Source organism: Carassius carassius, chromosome 8 (assembly GCF_963082965.1).
Source record: "Carassius carassius chromosome 8, fCarCar2.1, whole genome shotgun sequence".
Classification (NCBI taxonomy): Eukaryota; Metazoa; Chordata; class Actinopteri; order Cypriniformes; family Cyprinidae; genus Carassius; species Carassius carassius.
The window spans coordinates 33283915-33301111 of NC_081762.1; the positions used below are offsets into that span (position 1 = coordinate 33283915).

At 43.3% G+C, this 17197-nt stretch overlaps 4 non-coding genes across 4 annotated transcripts; 2 read left to right on the top strand and 2 right to left on the bottom strand.

Annotated features, from left to right (window-relative positions):
- Positions 1 to 231: 231 nt before the first annotated feature.
- LOC132145928 (U5 spliceosomal RNA) lies at positions 232 to 346 on the top strand. Its single transcript, XR_009434687.1, has one exon. It is a non-coding gene; the product is annotated as a U5 spliceosomal RNA (small nuclear RNA).
- A 468-nt stretch (positions 347 to 814) lies between these two features.
- On the bottom strand, positions 815 to 886 carry trnad-guc (transfer RNA aspartic acid (anticodon GUC)). Its single transcript has one exon. It is a non-coding gene; the product is annotated as a tRNA-Asp (tRNA).
- A 13943-nt stretch (positions 887 to 14829) lies between these two features.
- On the top strand, positions 14830 to 14901 carry trnag-ucc (transfer RNA glycine (anticodon UCC)). Its single transcript has one exon. It is a non-coding gene; the product is annotated as a tRNA-Gly (tRNA).
- Positions 14902 to 16462: 1561 nt separating this feature from the next.
- trnad-guc (transfer RNA aspartic acid (anticodon GUC)) lies at positions 16463 to 16534 on the bottom strand. Its single transcript has one exon. It is a non-coding gene; the product is annotated as a tRNA-Asp (tRNA).
- Between the last annotated feature and the right edge of the window lie 663 nt (positions 16535 to 17197).

Here is a 17197-nt window from a genome sequence, read left to right on the forward strand (position 1 = left end):
CATATAAGATTTTCTCCAACTTTTCAGATGGAGGCATGAGAAAGAGATTGCCTTGATTTGGCTTGTGGTTATTGGTGAACCGAGGGGACTTTTGTGAGTTTTACTCCTCCCTTTTGGAGTTGGGGGGGGGCTGACGAAACGCATGCGGGAAGGCGTCGTCACCCTTGATGACCCTTGGCGAGCGTAGTGGTTTACCAGAGGCAGCGCACAGGCCCGAAGGGTCGTAGACACAGCTCGAGTTTCTCTTCATTGTCGCATAAATCTTTCGCCTTTTACTAAAGATTTCCGTGGAGGGGAACTTTTGCGAGTGACCTGTATTTTTGGGTGCTCTACTCACAGCAGAGCTACATCGAAATGTCAAGAGCAGAATCAATTTGGCCGTCCGCCAACACGCTGCAGGAGGGCGTGCCACTGGTCATCGTCTGTATTTGCACTCTCTGCGTTTGCGCTGTCAGCACTTAGTGTTTATTTAGCTGGCATGGGAAGGCAGCACTTTCTTGTACGTGACGGGATGCAAATTCTGGAAGGCTCTCTTTAGTGACGGGTCCAAACAAAGATCTCATCAGCTCCTCTAGCCCTATCGGCGACTCGTGCACTTCGAGCCTTCTTAGCGACGGCGCAAGTGGCTGACTGCTGACTGCGTTGGTGGTATAGTGGTGAGCATAGCTGCCTTCCAAGCAGTTGACCCGGGTTTGATTCCCGGCCAACGCATGTCCTTTGGCTCGGGCTGATGTCGAAGCAGAACTCTTTCTGTGACCTGTGGCTCCTCCCAAAACTTTTGGATGGATCATTCGGAAGCCGAAAAGAGCTAGCTCTCCCCGTCGGGGAATCGAACCCCGGTCTTCCGCGTGACAGGCGGAGATACTGTCCACTATACTAACAAGGAGCTGCGCATGCTGCCGTTTCTCCCCCAACCAACGCTACTGCACCGACATAACTGAACAATGCATGGCTTTTTCTGACGCTGACACAGCCCTAGCACCGTCAAATTCCGGATGGACCCATCATTAGCTAAAGTCGCATAACATTTGGAACACTACCCGTTGCAGGGGTCATTGTTTGGACTCTTTTTTTTTTTTTTAATTGCGCTTTAAACAAAAAGGATTGTGTCAATGCAACTGAACAACATTAATTAGGAACACAGTGCGTCAATAAAGCAAAATGACAGTTAAAGGCATTTCGTCATTGAAATTGATGATGTCATCATTCAGCTAAGTTCAGTTTAAATAGTATCTGTGCAATAATTTGCAATCAAGTCAACGATATCGCTGTACATGAAGTGTCCCCAGCTATGCCTGCCAGAGGCGACAGAGGCAAGGAACCAAACCTCGATCAGTGAAAAAATGGAGAAAAAACCCGGTGAGAAACCAGGCTCAGTCGGGGAGACAGTTCTCCTCTGGTCAGAAGAAACCAGCAAATCAGCTCCAGGCTGCAGAAAAGTCAGACTGTGCAGAAGAATCATCTGTTTCCTGTGGTCTTGTCCTGGTGGTCGTCTAAGACAAGGTCTTTACAGGGCATCTGTATCTGGGGCTCATCTAGTTGTCCCGGTCTCCGCTGTGTTTCAGGGCCATAGAGGTCCTTTCTAGGTGTTGATCCACCATCTTGTCTGGATACTGACTGGATCCGGGTGACTGAAGCGGCCCACTGATCTGGATACAGAATGGATCTGGTGGCTACGGTGACCTCGGAATAAGGGATTTCTTTAAAAGACTCTTTTATTCATATAAGATTTTCTCCAACTTTTCAGATGGAGGCATTAGAAAGAGATTGCCTTGATTGGGCTTGTGGTTATTGGTGGACCGAGGACAGAGCTACATCAAAATGCAATAGCAGAATCAATTTGGCCGTCCGCCAACACGCTGCAGGAGGGCGTGCCACTGGTCATCCTCTGTATTTGCACTCTCTGCGTTTGTGCTGTCAGCACTTAGTGTTTATTTAGCTGGCATGGGAAGGCAGCACTTTCTTGTACGTGACGGGATGCAGACTCTGGAAGGCTCTCTTTAGTGATGGGTCCATACAAAGATCTCATCAGCTCCTCTAGCCCTATCGGCGACTCGTGCACTTTGAGCCTTCTTAACGACGGCGCAAGTGGCTGACTGCTGACTGCGTTGGTGGTATAGTGGTGAGCATAGCTGCCTTCCAAGCAGTTGACCCGGGTTCAATTCCCGGCCAACGTGTGTCCTTTGGCTCGGGCTGATGTCGAAGCAGAACTCCTTCTGTGACCTGTGGCTCCTCCCAAAACTTTTGGATGGATCGTTCGGAAGCCGAAAAGAGCTAGCTCTCCCCGTAGGGGAATCGAACCCCGGTCTTCCGCGTGACAGGCGGAGATACTGTCCACTATACTAACGAGGTGCTGCGCATGTTGCTGTTTCTCCCCCAACCGACGCTACTGCACCGACATAACTGAACAATGCATGGCTTTTTCTGACGCTGACACAGCCCTAGCACCATCAAATTCCGGATGGACCCATCATTAGCTAAAGTGGCATTACATTTGGAACACTACCCGTTGCAGGGGTCATTGTTTGGACTTTTTTTAATTGCGCTTTAAACAAAAAGGATTGTGTCAATGCAACTGAACAACATTAATTAGGAACACAGTGCGTCAATAAAGCAAAATGACAGTTAAAGGCATTTCGTCATTGAAATCGATGATGTCATCATTCAGCTAAGTTCAGTTTAAATAGTATCTGTGCAATAATTTGCAATCAAGTCAATGATATCGCTGTACATGAAGTGTCCCCAGCTATGCCTGCCAGAGGCGACAGAGGCAAGGAACCAAAACTCGATCGGTGAAAAAATGGAGAAAAAACCCGGTGAGAAACCAGGCTCAGTCGGGGAGACAGTTCTCCTCTGGTCAGAAGAAACCAGCAAATCAGCTCCAGGCTGCAGAAAAGTCAGACTGTGCAGAAGAATCATCTGTTTCCTATGGTCTTGTCCTTGTGGTGGTCTAAGACAAGGTCTTTACAGGGGATCTGTATCTGGGGCTCATCTAGTTGTCCCGGTCTCCGCTGTGTTTCAGGGCCATAGAGGTCCTTTCTAGGTGTTGATCCACCATCTTGTCTGGATACTGACTGGATCCGGGTGACTGAAGCGGCCCACTGATCTGGATACAGAATAGATCTGGTGGCTACGGTGACCTCGGAATAAGGGATTTCTTTAAAAGACTCTTTTATTCATATAAGATTTTTTCCAACTTTTCAGATGGAGGCATGAGAAAGAGATTGCCTTGATTGGGCTTGTGGTTATTGGTGGGCCGAGGACAGAGCTACATCAAAATGCAATAGCAGAATCAATTTGGCCGTCCGCCAACACGCTGCAGGAGGGCGTGCCACTGGTCATCGTCTGTATTTGCACTCTGTGCGTTTGCGCTGTCAGCACTTAGTGTTTATTTAGCTGGCATGGGAAGGCAGCACTTTCTTGTACGTGACGGGATGCAAACTCTGGAAGGCTCTCTTTAGTGACGGGTCCAAACAAAGATCTCATCAGCTCCTCTAGCCCTATCGGCGACTCGTGCACTTCGAGCCTTCTTATCGACGGCGCAAGTGGCTGACTGCTGACTGCGTTGGTGGTATAGTGGTGAGCATAGCTGCCTTCCAAGCAGTTGACCCGGTTTCGATTCCCGGCCAACGCATGTCCTTTGGCTCGGGCTGATGTCGAAGCAGAACTCCTTCTGTGACCTGTGGCTCCTCCCAAAACTTTTGGATGGATGGTTCAGAAGCCGAAAAGAGCTAGCTCTCCCCGTCAGGGAATCGAACCCCGGTCTTCCGCGCGGGAGCCGAAAATAGTTAAGCGTAACTTCTCTTAACTTTTCCCATTCATTCTCTATGGTAGTGCTTAACACTACGGATGCAATATATTTGTGGCCACATGTAGATTTCCTGGCGCTGTTTCGCCTCTTCCGTGGCGGGGAATTTAAGAAGCCTGGTGTCATCTGTCAATCATTCGTAGTGAGTGGAGGAGGGGAGGAGACCAGTTTCACGATCGGAGAGATATCTGTTTACCGAATTGTTGTACAAAACAAAACAAGTTTGCTGGCAAGCATTTACTGTCTAAACTACCGTCGCAAAAGTTTTACCTCAGGTGACCGCTGTTTTTACGTAAGAGTTCGAGATCAACGCAATTAACGTTAAGCGAGAAGGTAAGTTAAGTTAAATGCTACGTTACTTTAGCAATATTAACTTTCTGTATTGTAAATACATTATCATATAAATGACATGTATATTCTCATGTAATGGTATTGTTAATTGTGTTGAATGGTTTGTGATGTTAGGAAATATTAAACCAAACTCATAGTTGAACATACAGCAGTTATTTTATATAATTGTTATAGTTTCTTTGTAAGAGTGAAGGTTTCATAATTGATCTCTAAGTACTTAAAAATGTTTTTTTGAAAATGTTAACAATGCAATATGATACTCATAATGTAATTAATATGTATTACACACATATTACATTTATTACATATATATTCTATATTATTATATATATTACATTGTACTTGTGCAATTTAATGGTATAATTTAAACTGTGTGTATATAAAACAACATTTTTAATTAGTTAAACTTGTTTTAATATATACATGTATACATTTTCATAATAAATATTTTATAAATTTATTATTTATATTTATAAATAAATATTAAATAACACAAATTTATAAGTCTATTATGCTCTAAGGCTGCATTTATTAAGCTAAAAAACTGTAATATTATGAAATATTATGGCAAGTTAAAATAACTTATATATAATAATATATATATATATATATATATATATAACTGCTGCTGATAACTGTCTTATTTCACTATATTAAGTATTTTTATGTGGCCATGATTTCAGAACTGCAACATGAAGAAAACAGTTTTTTTCCCCGGGAGATACAAGGTGTCTTTCAGGAAAGGCCCATCAGGCCATTTACGCCGGGACCCATCAGAAGAGGCAAATAAAATTAAAGACAACCCTTCACTGCAGAACAAGTCAACACCTCAAAGAGAAGATCTGGTCAGGATGAATGCCCGTTCTGTTGTCTTACAGAGAGGAGGGGATGTCTCTGACAAGCAAGAGGTGTTGGGAGAATACATTCTATAGTTTGGCAAATACAAGGGCCAGTCTTTCAGGTGGTTACTAGAGAATGATGTCGGCTATGCTTTGTACCTGTCCAATAAGGTTGAGGAAGAAGAAAAGGCTGGGCAGTTCAACCCAGAGGGTCCTTGCAAAGATAGTCTAATTTCCTTTATTGAATACTCAAGAAGCTTTAAGGAAATTGATGATCTTAAACGGTATCTGTCTCAAAGGCCAGATCCATTGCCAGTTTTGATAGAGGAAGACAATACTGTTGGATTTGGAACAAGAGCTCAAAACACTTGGAGACAAATTTGGGATACCAGGGCAGATGGATATGCTTTCTTTATAATGAAGCAGAAGTGTGTTCCAGGCAGCAAAATGTACAACTTGCAGCAGTATCTTTTAAAACAGCAGCAACAACAGCTGACAATAAACACTCCTCCGTTGCCCTCACCATCAGCTTCCACTGCAAGACCACTTGTTCCTTCCAGTACTGCTTCTGATCAGCCTGGTAAGTTAATAAAATTCATGCAAATTTGCTTATATTGTTACTTAAAGCCTACTGATCCATTGATTTTGTTTTATAGTGATGGAGGAGGATGAAGAACTGGAGAGGATAATGCTGAGTCTGTCTCCAACAAAGTATCTCACAAAGCTGAGTAAGTGAATCAAGAGTCACGTCATGTGTGTTATACAGAGCCATTTCAAGTTCAGCATGTTTTTGACACATGCAATTGCACATACTGGAGCAAAAATTTTCAAATTATGCTTAATTTTCAGGATCATCTGCAGCCACGGAATCCACACACTTGTCTACAGCAGGTTACTTTCCAAATCAGATTCAGAGGCTTATTCTGTTACATACAGACTTATCCTCTATTTCTGAATTTAATTATCTTATTTGTTGCTTTGGCAGTGTTCTTGCCTGTTCTAAAAAACATGTTTTTTTTTGTTCTAACTATAATTAAGGGTTGAACATACCAGTGGTGAGGGTGAGTGCACTTCATGAATTGTATGCATTGTATTTAAAGTGTCATTTGTTGTTATAAGTGGAATGTTTACTTACAGACTTTTGAACATTATTAGAATTTGCATTCCTAGAATAAATAGAATGATAGAATAAACAATGATTCATGCATTACATTAAATGAGTCATTTAATGTAGTCAAGACAATTAAATACACATCATGTACATTCAGTGTTTTAATATATTTTTTATTTCCTCCTTGTGCTGTTCCATGCAGGTCTGCCACAGCCTCCATCAACATCAGTTCCTGTGTGTAGGCCTTCTTCACGGGGTGAAGGCTCTGTACCACCTGCAGCAACACAATCAACACCGGCACCAATGCCATCTGCACTGACTGAAGCCCCTGTTCTCAGCTACAAAAAAGGTAAAGACAGTTAAATACACATCATGTGCAATCATTGTTAATACACACACACACACATATATATATATATATATATATATATATATATATATATATATATATATATATATATATATATATATATATATATATATTTTTTTTTTTTTTTGTGTTCCATCCAGTTCTGTCGACATCACATGCAGTCTCTAGTTCTCCCAGTCCCAGTATGCCTTCTTCACAGACTGATGGGCCTGTACCACCTCCTGCTGCACAATCAGCACCTACAGCTCCTGCATCAATGCCTTCTGTACAGAAAGAAGCACCTGTTCCTAGCTACTTGCAAGATATCAGCCGCTGGAACTGCTCTCTTCATCAAAGAATTTGGATGAAGACAGAGATGGAATCCATGGGGCTCTGGCCAGGATCACACCCAGTAAGACACCTCATGAATATGGTCTCCTTGTGGCGCTATCCACCTCAGCCTGAGCTTATAGAGACAAACACTGGCCTTCCATCACCCAAATACTTCCAACTCCATCCATTTTTCATTTGGAAACCTGAGCACAGTATAATGGAAAGGCTTAGGAACAATTACATCCTGCCTTGTCTTTACAGATGTCAAAATCCAAATGTTGTGTCCTCTGGTGTGGGAAGACCCAGAGTGATCCTTGGTACTACTGGGCAATTTTACATCCTTGCTTCACGTCTGTGTTGTAAGGCATGCAAAAGATACTGGTTTGCTGATAAACCTCAGTGGCTGGACATTCTACCACAGCGATTCAGAAACGTCTTGCCAGCCTTCCTCACCCATAAGAAGGCAATCTGTAAAACAGTGATGGATGAACTGAGGCGCTCTGGAAAATCCCCTAATGACATGGTCAACCAGCTGTCTGAGGTGCTTCACCTTAAATTTGAAAGAGCACATCTGGCTTACCTTCTCAGTGTGCAGAATGTCAGGGATGCTGAAGCAGGGATGTATGGTCAGAAAACCATCACTGGGGCACTGAGGAAGGATGACACACCTGCACCGTTTGGGGATTACGGAGACACTGATGGGTGGAATGGGGTGTCTGTCTCTGCACACTATTTAATAGAGTGCCTCCTTCATGAATATCAGCGGCAGGAAGCAGCTCTCACTCAGCTCCTACAAGGCACTTTTGGACAGGTGTTCAGGTCAGATCACACACGCAAAGTTGCTAGAAAAGTGACCCTCTTATCTGGCACAATGTCATCCTATGCTGTGATGAACGAGAACTGGATGATTCTGTCCTGGGTGATGCTGCAGAGTGAAAGTGAGCAGTCATTGGAGTCAATGTACTGTGGGCTATCCAATCGCTACAGTGCTGCTGGTATTCCCAAGGCCAAGTACCAGTGGGTGGACAGGTATAAATCATCACATCTAACCAAACATTACATCAAGTGGTGTAAGCAAAGGTTATGAATACATTAAAATGTATTTTTCTTTCTCCTTTATGTACTTAGGGACTGCTGTGCCGCTTTCAGAGTGATGGACCCAGGACCTTATGAGCACCAGCAGTGGGAAGCCTGGAGGACCACAGAAGCTATTGTGGCAGAGGTTACATCAGGAAACCTCAAGAATTTTCATGCCGCTTGCAGGAAGTTCAACGAGGACATGGTTGTTAAACTGGACTTGTTTCACTGTATGCGGCGGTTCACCAGGGAGTGTGTTTCGGAGCACCATCCTCTGTATGGCTCCTTCTGCCAGTTCCTCTCTTCTGCCTTCTCTGTAGTTGATCAGAGTGACCTGGAGAAACTGAAGAACGCATACAGATTCTGTGGTATCGAGCCTGCTAATCCCACCAAGCTGCACATCAGAGAGCACTGCAGGACAAAAGTGCCACATCCCAGAGAGCTGGTTCAAAGGGTGGAAGAAGTGTTACACCATTTCTATCTGGCAAAGGATCCCAACAACATCTTCCTTTTCAAACCCTCAATGTTAAAATTATGGTGGATTCAGCGTATCCACATCCTTAGAGGCTGCCTGAGTGATCCTGAGGTGGAGGAAGGAATCCTCTACAGATATGGTGGAACCCTACAGCTGAATCATGTCAAGGGTGATGGAGCTGCTGTGCCGATTTGGATCCCTGTGAGAGGCACTTCACAGCAGGAGGGGTTTCATTTCCACCAGGCTCAGTGGGTAACAGGCAATCGTGTCTCTCCTGAGTTGTTCCAAGCACAGGGTATGACTGGTGTGGCACGCTGGAATTATCAGCGGCTGGTGGACCTGAAGCAGCCTGGGGTTGTCTTACCTGGAGTGTTTGACCCTGTTTTGATGATGGAGTTAAACAGGGCATCTATAAGAGTGACAGGGCAACCCAAATATCCAGCCTTGCACATCTCCAGCAGGGACACAGGAGAGAGGTTTGGCCTGCAATACGTGGAGCCAGGTTGTCGACCTGTGCCTCTTGACTTTGACAAGCACAAAAGCAGGAAGACAGACCTAGGAGATGTGGAGATGCAAGAGGAGTCTTCATCTGGCGTTCCGTTTCCATTCCCATCTCAGGTAAGTCTTTAAAAAAATTGATAACAGTTTTTTTTAATAAAAATAATACATTTATAATTCTCACTTGCATATTGCACTCATTTTTTTAGGAATGCTTAAAGGATACCTCTTCTGCCGAGACCCCTCTTGCTGCAGAACCAGAGGCTACCTCACAGCCTGTCATTTTTCACCAGTTTCCTACACCAAGTGCTGTGACAGTGAAGGAACAAACATCTGAGGAGTGTCTTTTATTTGGAGGTAACTATATAATACATACAGGCGTCAATGTGTGTAATCTGTCTGCCTCATCTATGGACACAAAAAACAAATACTTAAGTTAGTAATTTTGTGAATCTCTTTTAGAACTCCCAAGCACATCACCACTGCCTGTAGCTGCTTCTCCCTGTGCTGCTCGCACTGGACCTATTAAGACCGGTGGCCGAGTTTTTGTGTTGGACCATAACAGATGGACGGATCCAATGAGAAATGCAATTGATGGTTTGCTGGCCAAGCATCATGGGAGCAAGGATCTCCTTACAAAGGTGGATGCTGAATATGCTGCTATGGTACAGAGTGCCTGTACTGACCCCAACAGCCTTCTGCATTCCACCACAAAGCAGCACATAAGCAGGTACATAAAACACCTTGCTAAAAAAAAGAACACTAATGCTTCTCTCAACACCAGCCCAGAAAAGCTCTTGGAGACACAGCAGTTATGGAAGCGTCTTCACTCAGGCAGTGAAACAATCAGAGTCCCAGTGACAGTACTGCCACCTGCCCCAGTCAATCCACCTGCAAAGGCTGTTCCTGAGGCTGTCCCTCTGGACCAGACAGCGCTCGAGAAGATGGTGAAGGACATCATAGAGAAGCAGCAGGCAGTTCAGCAGCAACAACAATTGCAGGCGCTGCAAAAAAAGCAAACCAGATCCTGTTTAGCCTGTGGCCAGCCTAAGTCTCGATACATGGGTGATGGCTCCTCAATACATTTCTTCTATCAAGGTAGTGATGTTAAATACTTCTACTGCTCCAAGAAAGTATTTGACACATATTCAGCAGAGGGCCTGACCAACCCCAGAATGCCTTTTGAAGACTTTGCATAGACTCCTTTTTTTCAGCGGGAACTGGAGGCCTCTAAGCAGAGAGGGGCAGCTAGGAAGAGGGTCACTGATGAGAGAAGCAAGCGGAAGTCAGCAGTAGAGCATCCTACTGGTCGTCTGTGCAGATTCTGCCACCTGCCACTGAAACAAGGACCCAACAGTCCTCATATTCACACTGGTTTACCTGGAGTGGCAGGCAAATACATTTACTGTCCTGCTAAAGTGTTTTCTCTTTATCAGGCTCAGGGAATGAGTGCAGAAATGTCATGGAGAGACTTTCAGCAGTCTCCATTCTATGAGACTGAGAAGCAGAGGTGGATAAAGGAAAAGAAAAAATGACTTCACTGTGCTACAAAACAGTATTTGAGATCTGGGCATGTCATTTGACAAAGACATTCCTTGCACAAGGTTGTGTATATATGTATATATATTTTGTTGCACTTGTAAAAATTTTTTATTAAAATTTGTTTGTTTTTTTAATTATTTCATTTATTTCCTTTTGTTCAATAAAATACCGAAATGATTATTTTATTCTATTGCATTGTATTTTAGTGGGGTTTTTATATTGTTGACTTGCATTGTTAATAACTGTTATAACTAAACTGTCTACATAATTATTTCATTTCTTGTTCCCCCCCCCCCCCCCCCCCGTTATCCACAACTTTAGATTATATTATCATTATTGTTGTTGTTGTTATTTAATCTATAATTGTAAATTATTTAATTTATTTCTGTTTTCTATTTCTGTTCATTAAAATACCAAAAGTAATATATTTTATTGTATTGCCTTGTATTTTAGTGTTTTTATTTTTATTTTATTGACTTGCATTATTTTATCTTGCCTCATAAACACTATATGTTAATAACTGTTGCTATTAAACTCTTTTTTAATTTAAAATATGTGTTTCTTGTATTTTCTCCCCCGTGTTATCCACAACTGTAGATTTTATTATTATTATTGTTGTTTAATCTGTAATTTTAAATTATTTATTCCCATTTGTGATCTTTAAAATACCTGAAACATTGGCCTTATTTGCATTGTTAGTGTTTTTTTATAAGTAAATTTTATAGACTTGCGTTGATATTATCTTGCTCAGATTTGAAAACACTAAATGTTAATCACTGTTACTATTAAATATACATAATTGTTCATAATTATTTAATTTAAAACACAATTTAATTGTTTTTCCTGTGTTCTCTCTTTTTATTATTGTTGTTGTTTAATATATAATTATTTAATGTTTATTTATTTAACTATTAAATATTTTGGTAAGTACTGTACTTTAATAATTAAATTTTTCAGTTTTATATAATATATGTATTACTGACCTATAGATAAAAATTAGAAACTTACTTTTTTGCTGTTATTGGTTATATTTCATATATATATATATGGGTTTTCTGTACATAGTTATACAAATATAAAATGAATTTCTCTTTAAAAATAAGGGCCTGAAACATTACCAAATGTTCTTTTTTAATTATTCTAATTGTTCTATATTAAAAATAACTATTCCCTATTATAATGTAAATATTTATTAAGATTTATTAAGATATATTTATTTAATCATTATATATTTTGGTTAGTTTTTCTTATCATTTTTATAATAAGTATATAAGTAATTACTTTACTATAAATAAAATGGAAAACTTACTTTTTTGTGAGTGTTAGTTATATTACATATTTATGGGTTTTCTGTACACAGTTATACAAATATAAATAGATGTCTCTTTAAAAATAAAGGCCTGAAACATTATCAAAATATTATTTTTAATAATTCACAATTTTCTATATTAAAAATAAATTTGTTTCTTAAGATCGTTGCACATTTTTTACATCCTACAAAACAACAATTATTACAATATTTATTTTATCTTTGTTCACAAAGTTCGTTTATTATATGTTAATCGTACCTACAGTGTATCTAGATGAAAAAATGAATACAAACTAATTTAATGGTATTTGTGGCCGAGACGGGATTCGAACCTCCAATTCTGTGTATTTTTTTCGGCCCGCCTCCCTGGAATTGCCTTCGTTCCTATTGGCTAGTCAGCGGTCTACACCTATCCGCGACTGGCCTCCGCGTGACAGGCGGAGATACTGTCCACTATACTAACGAGGAGCTGCGCATGTTGCTGTTTCTCCCCCAACCGACGCTACTGCACCGACATAACTGAACAATGCATGGCTTTTTCTGACGCTGACACAGCCCTAGCACCGTCAAATTCTGGATTGACCCATAATTAGCTAAAGTCGCATAACATTTGGAACACTACCCGTTGCAGGGGTCATTGTTTGGACTCTTTTTTTTTTTTTTTTTTTTTTTTAAATTGCGCTTTAAACAAAAAGGATTGTGTCAATGCAACTGAACAACATTAATTAGGAACACAGTGCGTCAATAAAGCAAAATGACAGTTAAAGGCATTTCGTCATTGAAATCGATGATGTCATCATTCAGCTAAGTTCAGTTTAAATAGTATCTGTGCAATAATTTGCAATCAAGTCAACGATATCGCTGTACATGAAGTGTCCCCAGCTATGCCTGCCAGAGGCGACAGAGGCAAGGAACCAAAACTCGATCGGTGAAAAAATGGAGAAAAAACCTGGTGAGAAACCAGGCTCAGTCGGGGAGACAGTTCTCCTCTGGTCAGAAGAAACCAGCAAATCAGCTCCAGGCTGCAGAAAAGTCGGACTGTGCAGAAGAATCATCTGTTTCCTGTGGTCTTGTCCTGGTGGTCGTCTAAGACAAGGTCTTTACAGGGGATCTGTATCTGGGGCTCATCTAGTTGTCCCGGTCTCCGCTGTGTTTCAGGGCCATAGAGGTCCTTTCTAGGTGTTGATCCACCATCTTGTCTGGATACTGACTAGATCCGGGTGACTGAAGCGGCCCACTGATCTGGATACAGAATGGATCTGGTGGCTACGGTGACCTCGGAATAAGGGATTTCTTTAAAAGACTCTTTTATTCATATAAGATTTTCTCCAACTTTTCAGATGGAGGCATGAGAAAGAGATTGCCTTGATTGGGCCTGTGGTTATTGGTGGACCGAGGACAGAGCTACATCAAAATGCAATAGCAGAATCAATTTGGCCGTCCGCCAACACGCTGCAGGAGGGCGTGCCACTGGTCATCGTCTGTATTTGCACTCTCTGCGTTTGCGCTGTCAGCACTTAGTGTTTATTTAGCTGGCATGGGATGGCAGCACTTTCTTGTACGTGACGGGATGCAAACTCTGGAAGGCTCTCTTTAGTGACGGGTCCAAACAAAGATCTCATCAGCTCCTCTAGCCCTATCGGCGACTCGTGCACTTCGAGCCTTCTTAACGACGGCGCAAGTGGCGAGCATAGCTGCCTTCCAAGCAGTTGACCTGGGTTCGATTCCCGGCCAACGCATGTCTTTTGGCTCGGGCTGATGTCGAAGCAGAACTCCTTCTGTGACCTGTGGCTCCTCCCAAAACTTTTGGATGGATCATTCAGAAGCCGAAAAGAGCTAGCTCTCCCCGTCGGGGAATCGAACCCCGGTCTTCCGCGTGACAGGCGGAGACAGTGTCCACTATACTAACGAGGAGCTGTGCATGTTGCTGTTTCTCCCCCAACCGACGCTACTGCACCGACATAACTGAACAATGCATGGCTTTTTCTGACGCTGACACAGCCCTAGCACCGTCAAATTCCGGATGGACCCATCATTAGCTAAAGTGGCATTACATTTGGAACACTACCCGTTGCAGGGGTCATTGTTTGGACTCGTTTTTTTTTTTTTTTTAAATTGCGCTTTAAACAAAAAGGATTGTGTCAATGCAACTGAACAACATTAATTAGGAACACAGTGCGTCAATAAAGCAAAATGACAGTTAAAGGCATTTCGTCATTGAAATCGATGATGTCATCATTCAGCTAAGTTCAGTTTAAATAGTATCTGTGCAATAATTTGAAATCAAGTCAACGATATCGCTGTACATGAAATGTCCCCAGCTATGCCTGCCAGAGGCGACAGAGGCAAGGAACCAAAACTCGATCAGGGAAAAAATGGAGAAAAAACCCGGTGAGAAACCAGGCTCGGTCGGGGAGACAGTTCTCCTCTGGTCAGAAGAAACCAGCAAATCAGCTCCAGGCTGCAGAAAAGTCAGACTGTGCAGAAGAATCATCTGTTTCCTGTGGTCTTGTCCTGGTGGTCGTCTAAGACAAGGTCTTTACAGGGGATCTGTATCTGGGGCTCATCTAGTTGTCCCGGTCTCAGCTGTGTTTCAGGGCCATAGAGGTCCTTTCTAGGTGTTGATCCACCATCTTGTCTGGATACTGACTGGATCCGGGTGACTGAAGCGGCCCACTGATCTGGATACAGAATGGATCTGGTGGCTACAGTGACCTCGGAATAAGGGATTTCTTTAAAAGACTCTTTCATTCATATAAGATTTTCTCCAACTTTTCAGATGGAGGCATGAGAAAGAGATTGCCTTGATTGGGCTTGTGGTTATTGGCGGACCGAGGACAGAGCTACATCAAAATGCAATAGCAGAATCAATTTGGCCGTCCGCCAACACGCTGCAGGAGGGCGTGCCACTGGTCATCGTCTGTATTTGCACTCTCTGCGTTTGCGCTGTCAGCACTTAGTGTTTATTTAGCTGGCATGGGAAGGCAGCACTTTCTTGTACGTGACGGGATGCAAACTCTGGAAGGCTCTCTTTAGTGACGGGTCCAAACAAAGATCTCATCAGCTCCTCTAGCCCTATCGGCGACTCGTGCACTTCGAGCCTTCTTAACGACGGCGCAAGTGGCTGACTGCTGACTGCGTTGGTGGTATAGTGGTGAGCATAGCTGCCTTCCAAGCAGTTGACCCGGGTTCGATTCCCGGCCAACGCATGTCCTTTGGCTCGGGCTGATGTCGAAGCAGAACTCCTTCTGTGACCTGTGGCTCCTCCCAAAACTTTTGGATGGATCGTTCGGAAGCCGAAAAGAACTAGCTCTCCCCCTTCGGGGAATCGAACCCCGGTCTTCCGCGCGACAGGCGGAGATACTGTCCACTATACTAACGAGGAACTGCGCATGTTGCTGTTTCTCCCCCAACCGACGCTACTGCACCGACATAACTGAACAATGCATGGCTTTTTCTGACGCTGACACAGCCTTAGCACCGTCAAATTCCGGATGGACCCATCATTAGCTAAAGTCGCATAACATTTGGAACACTACCCGTTGCAGGGGTCATTGTTTGGACTTTTTTTAATTGCGCTTTAAACAAAAAGGATTGTGTCAATGCAACTGAACAACATTAATTAGGAACACAGTGCGTCAATAAAGCAAAATGACAGTTAAAGGCATTTCGTCATTGAAATCGGTGATGTCATCATTCAGCTAAGTTCAGTTTAAATAGTATCTGTGCAATAATTTGCAATCAAGTCAACGATATCGCTGTACATGAAGTGTCCCCAGCTATGCCTGCCAGAGGCGACAGAGGCAAGGAACCAAAACTCGATCGGTGAAAAAATGGAGAAAAAACCCGGTGAGAAACCAGGCTCAGTCGGGGAGACAGTTCTCCTCTGGTCAGAAGAAACCAGCAAATCAGCTCCAGGCTGCAGAAAAGTCAGACTGTGCAGAAGAATCATCTGTTTCCTGTGGTCTTGTCCTGGTGGTCGTCTAAGACAAGGTCTTTACAGGGGATCTGTATCTGGGGCTCATCTAGTTGTCCCGGTCTCCGCTGTGTTTCAGGGCCATAGAGGTCCTTTCTAGGTGTTGATCCACCATCTTGTCTGGATACTGACTGGATCCGGGTGACTGAAGCGGCCCACTGATCTGGATACAGAATGGATCTGGTGGCTACGGTGACCTCGGAATAAGGGATTTCTTTAAAAGAATCTTTTATTCATATAAGATTTTCTCCAACTTTTCAGATGGAGGCATGAGAAAGAGATTGCCTTAATTGGGCTTGTGGTTATTGGTGGACCGAGGACAGAGCTACATCAAAATGCAATAGCAGAATCAATTTGGCCGTCCGCCAACACACTGCAGGAGGGCGTGCCACTGGTCATCGTCTGTATTTGCACTCTCTGCGTTTGCGCTGTCAGCACTTAGTGTTTATTTAGCTGGCATGGGAAGGCAGCATTTTCTTGTACGTGACGGGATGCAAACTCTGGAAGGCTCTCTTTAGTGACGGGTCCAAACAAAGATCTCATCAGCTCCTCTAGCCCTATCGGAGACTCGTGCACTTCGAGCCTTCTTAACGACGGCGCAAGTGGCTGACTGCTGACTGCGTTGGTGGTATAGTGGTGAGCATAGCTGCCTTCCAAGCAGTTGACCCGGTTTCGATTCCCGGCCAACGCATGTCCTTTGGCTCGGGCTGATGTCAAAGCAGAACTCCTTTTGTGACCTGTGGCTCCTCCCAAAACTTTTGGATGGATCGTTCGGAAGCCGAAAAGAACTAGCTCTCCCCGTCGGGGAATCGAACCCCGGTCTTCCGCATGACAGGCGGAGATACTGTCCACTATACTAACGAGGAGCTGCGCATGTTGCTGTTTCTCCCCCAACCGACGCTACTGCACCGACATAACTGAACAATGCATGGCTTTTTCTGACGCTGACACAGCCCTAGCACCGTCAAATTCCGGATGGACCCATCATTAGCTAAAGTCGCATAACATTTGGAACACTACCCGTTGCAGGGGTCATTGTTTGGACTTTTTTTAATTGCGCTTTAAACAAAAAGGATTGTGTCAATGCAACTGAACAACATTAGTTAGGAACACAATGCGTCAATAAAGCAAAATGACAGTTAAAGGCATTTCATCATTGAAATCGGTGATGTCATCATTCAGCTAAGTTCAGTTTAAATAGTATCTGTGCAATAATTTGCAATCAAGTCAACGATATCGCTGTACATGAAGTGTCCCCAGCTATGCCTGCCAGAGGCGACAGAGGCAAGGAACCAAAACTCGATCGGTAAAAAAATGGAGAAAAAACCCGGTGAGAAACCAGGCTCAGTCGGGGAGACAGTTCTCCTCTGGTCAGAAGAAACCAGCAAATCAGCTCCAGGCTGTAGAAAAGTCAGACTGTGCAGAAGAATCATCTGTTTCCTGTGGTCTTGTCCTGGTGGTCGTCTAAGACAAGGTCTTTACAGGGGATCTGTATCTGGGGCTCATCTAGTTGTCCCGGTCTCCGCTGT